General features: G+C 38.7%; 1 protein-coding gene across 1 annotated transcript in view; it reads right to left on the bottom strand.

Annotated features, from left to right (window-relative positions):
* The window catches only part of ZEB2 (zinc finger E-box binding homeobox 2), a 130,323-nt gene that overhangs the window by 43,433 nt on the left and 81,890 nt on the right, over positions 1–5,000 (bottom strand). The gene's annotated exons all lie outside the window — the stretch shown is intronic.

The following is a 5,000-nucleotide window of genomic DNA, read 5'->3' as shown; positions in this document are numbered from 1 at the left end:
ATTCAATAAACAAGAGGAAAGATGTACTGTTTGCTGGCTCAAAATAGACACTAATTTTACATCTGTCTCTGAGGCACAGCAAAAAGCCAACTAAAGAGCAGTAATAAATGTCCAAAAACAGCATCAGTATCCAAAACTCTCCCAGTCATCTTCAGAGGAATTAATTACAATTCTGTGTAACAGTTGCATTGGCAAAATGCACCCATAATTATATACAGGTACTGTACTGTGTTACAGAGAAATTTGCCATGTGATACATGTTTACATGGTAATTGATGGATAAGATAAACTATTTGCATATGAAGTGCATATGAATTATTGGCATGACTCACCATTTTATGTGGAATCATATTAAAGTTTCATTTTCTCTAAAACTGTATGTGTAATATGGGGTTACCAAAGGGTATAAAGCTGATACTTAAATTTGCTTTATAGCAAATGGGCCTGGAAAGATATATCTAAATGTGCATTACTAAAAACCTATATTTAAAGGGCTTAATAGTTTATCTATGTAATAAGCATTATTTTCACTTCACCAGATTGCTTTATATTAAATCCTTTCTATTCTTCCTCCTAAGCAAACAATACTCGTAATTGTATCACTATATGAATTGATTTTACAATCATATGCAAAACAAATAACGATTTCTCTTTATTGTCTATTGATATAACTTTTTTTCCCCCCTTCAGATTTTTGTATTCTGGTGACATGTAACGGAACAGTAGCAAAAAGTGACATTTTTATCATGTCTATACCTGCTGGAAAATTTTAACATTTGCAAAAATGGTCTATCATAGCATTTAAACATTGCTGATAATTAGCTTGACATTTGAAATACCAGAACTGTTGTTTTGAAGATGCCCTATACAATGTTACCTAACTAACCTCTTTTCATACTTATATGCTCTCTCTACATTATTCTGTCAGCTATAGTACAAATAAGATATTGGCGGCTAATGTACTAACATGCAACAGAACTGATGTGAAGGGGTGATACTTTATTTCCCAGAGGCGGAAGTTTCACCGATGTAAAGGGGAATTATATGTATGGATTAGAGACAGTTCATTGCTAATCAGGTGGTCAGTTGTGATTTCCTATAAATCCACTCAAGCTCAGTGTGCCAAGACTTCAGTCTTGCAATGCTATCATCAAACACTTATTAAATACCTGCAGTGTGGTAAGTCCAGAGGATACACACAGGTGCTGGTCTCACCTCAGGAAACTTACTATCTATTTGGAGAAATAGCAGCATAAAATTGGAGCGCTAGAAGGCACTTGAAGTCAACCTTTGGCATGTGACCAGGGCGGTAAATACAGGCACAAGGGCAAGTGACTTGTCTAGGGCCCTGCAGCCAGTTGGTGGCAGAGCTAGAAGGCACATCTTTCAGTCACACAAAAACATACGTAATAATACAAATCCCCAGTGAAGCAGGCGATCTAAATTTAAACTCCGCCTGGCCAAAGAAAGGGAATGGAAATCCCTGGGACTTTGGGGGATTCTTGTGCCGCAGAATGGAGATGGTCGCTTAATTTTAAATTGTTTTGATGATTGTAATTTTCAAGGATCCCCTTAATTTGAGTTATAGAAGCCTACCAATTTGATCAATTACCCAAATCTAACAATACACCCGTGTTTCCTGCAAGAGTTTGAAAACAATAGCAATAAAGAGGCACTTCCCAGAATTATGAGCTTGAAGACCTGTCTTATTGCCTCAGTCCCAACAAGTAACCAGCTGTGTGGCCTTGGCTCTACCACCCAAATGAGCTCGACGCAAATGGGCAAAAACGCTAAGGGATTCCGTGGCTATGCGATGGCCCCAGGAAGCCTATGAAGTTGTATAAAACACTGAAAACCCCTGAAATAATAATAAAGATGGGACCATCGCAACAGTGTCTTCTTTGCTCTGCCACTGTGCTGTGTGATGGAGCTACAGATCAAGAGATCTGAGTGGGTGCCAGTCAAATTTTGGTGTTATTTCTTCATTTAAAAATTGATTTGTGCCCGACCAGCATGGCTCAGTGGTTGAGCGTCAGCCTGTGAACCAGGAGGTCATCTGGTCAAGGTAAGTGCACAGGTTGTGGGCTCGATCCCCAGTTGGGGGTGTGCAGGAGACAGCCAATCAATAATTCTCTCTCATCATTGATGTTTCTCTCTCTCACTCTCTCTTTCTCTATCTCTCTGAAATCAACAAAAATATTTTAGGAAACAAATTTATTTGCAAAAGTGTCGTCAAGTAGGAGGTCCATGATGGGAGAGAGTATGCTTACTCCTTCGGCTAAAATGTAATATAGGCATGTAACCACATTTTAAAAATATCTCTTCTGATAGTATGGCTTAAAGTTTAAAAGAAGTCCTGTGAAATTTTATGAGTCATTTGGTTCCCTAAATCTCTTATGCTGACATGCTTGGAGATCATTCATACTTGAGCCAATAGATTAACAGCCTAGTTGCTTTCTTAGGATGTTTTTTATGTGCAGTCAGTGTTGAGGGGACCCTTCACCTGAACCGTAGCCCTTTATTGCTCCTCCGCTCTCCCCTGGTTTAATTTCCAGGTACTGTGCTAGAGGACAGAATGCGGCTCTTTTTCAAGAATTTTTATCCAGTGACTTGTTTTTCCAAGGACTCTTTATCATCAACACCCCTTCTTTATCATAGTTAACTTGTTACCACTGCACTTGGGTGGATAAAGATCATAGGACTGAATTCAAGGCTCAATTTCTCATTTCATAATGGGGCGAGGAGGGGTGGGTCTTGTGAGAGGTACACCAAGGCCAAGAGAAATTCAAATGGAGATTTTTTTTTCTTTTTTAATCCTCACCCAAGGACATGTTTTTCACTGATTCTAGAGAGAAAGGAAGGGAGAGAAAGAGAGGGAAAAAAACATCAATGTAAGAGAGAAACATCCATTGGGTGCCTTCCATACTCGCTCTGATGGGGCACCAAACCCACAACGTGAGTATGTGCCCTGCGGGGGGATTGAACCTGAGACTGAACCTGAGACCTTCCGTGCTCAGGGCCACACTCTCACCAACTGAGCCACACTGGCCAGGGGGAGAGTTTCTTTTGAATTTCAACATGTGCCACTGATGCGTGAACATTCATTTCCTGATTTAAAAATGGGGAGCACTTTTAAGTAGAGGATTGTCTAACCATTAGGCTGTACACCTGAAGCTAATGCAAAAGAACACTGAATGGAAACTGTAATTGAAAGATTTTTTTAAAAATGGGAGTAACTTTCTCTACCACTTGGGGATGCAAGATTAATTAATGCAGAAAGAAGGGACCATGCCAGTTTGAAACATTCTCATGGAATGTGCTCTCCAGTACAAAACATGGTTATAATAAAGGAACTACTATGAACATACTATAGTCGGCCTTTATACAAATTAGCTTGGTCACTTCAATTTTTTATCCCAGGAACATTCAAAGGCATTAAACCCGCATTATAATTTAATGAGTTGTAAAATGTCAGCTGATAAAACAAAAGCAGTTTTGAGGATAGGGATAAAAATGTTTCCATTTCAGATTAGCTATGTAAAAAATATGCATATTAAGTAAAATGAGAGAAGAATTTCTGCGATGCCATGGTTCTAGTGAGGAGGGGTGGGTCTCCATTATGGGAACATCACAGGAAGATGGCAGTCCTCACCTCCCTTCTCGCCCCCCGCTCCCCCCCGCCAGAAATCTTAGCAGCATCCCTGTACCTGGGGGAGCTCTCCCATTTCAGCATGGTAGTGAGTGATAAAAAAGTTTAAATTTCCATAAATCTGGGGCTCTGGATAAGCTCCCACATGCAGGTAATAACATCTTAGTTACAGAATCCCCCTTCTCTAAGCTTATTTTTATTATAAGAAATATAAAAATAATGGCACATAAGAATAAGAGTAAGGATTCTCCCTCTCCCAAACTATCAGGAAGAACAGATATTGGTCAGAGCATTCGGAACAGTGAATTCAGTTATCTTTCAAGAAGACACCGCATCCCTGGGTCACAATGTTCTAAGTGACACGTATGCTTACCCAGAGATTTAATATCTGTTTATTTTCTTTTACAAAAGTAAACATACTATTGGGATTTTCCTGTATATCTAGAATGCATCATGGTTTTGATTACCTTATTTAACTCCTACCAAAGGAAACCAGTCATTGTACTGATGTTTCAAACACACATAGCCCTCCACCTCTGATTTCATTTAGTGAGTTTTTTTAGTTGTAATTTCTCTGCCTTAGAAATTTTCTCAGCTTCCCTTTCTGCCTACCTCTATAATATGCTTACACTCCAAGGATATACTGCTTAGCTAGTCTGTCCTCCAGAATTGGATAATTCCCTTCGATGGCTAAAAAATTCTAATAGCACCTTCATCAACAAGCCCAGAGTGCTGGCATACTGAGGAAAGACCCCAAACAACTGCTAGACGCAAATATTTTTATACGAATGGAACATATATTTGCCAACAATTCCACAATGCGTTATTAAATATATCAAGTGACTATGTGTCTCCCCGCAGTGTGTCCCAAGGAAAAAAAGATTTTAGGAGACTCTCTCTCATTATTGGAGTCCATGATCATTCAACAACTCACTTTATATCAACCATCAAAAAGAAAGTATTACGAAGCTTTTCAGGAAAAATGTGCTTATTGTCATGCCTGAAGGATAGTCAAGAGGTATGTGAAAGTAACTGTAATTTATTTAAGACCTGGAAGTATGAAATAATAAGCTTCGGAGCCATCAAAATTGTTTTGGTATTTTTTTATCTGACACGAGGGCAGACCTTGTCTCACTTTAAGTTTTATAGTAATAAGACCTTGGACATAAAACCTTGAATAAACTGAATATAAAGAAAGGGGAAATGTGTCCTTGTGTAAATAGATATTGTGTCTATCACCTTCCTCTGAAAAGGTTACACAACTTTCAAAGCCCATAAAAGGTGTAAAGTCAGTAACTGCCAGGGCACGTTGGAATGTTTTGTAAAAAACAAACATGAAGTAGAAAAACTA

Source organism: Myotis nattereri, assembly GCF_964212035.1.
Source record: "Myotis nattereri genome assembly, chromosome: 7".
NCBI lineage: Eukaryota > Metazoa > Chordata > Mammalia > Chiroptera > Vespertilionidae > Myotis > Myotis nattereri.
The sequence above is the reverse complement of the archived record's forward strand: the minus strand, read 5'-3'. Positions and strand labels throughout refer to the sequence as shown.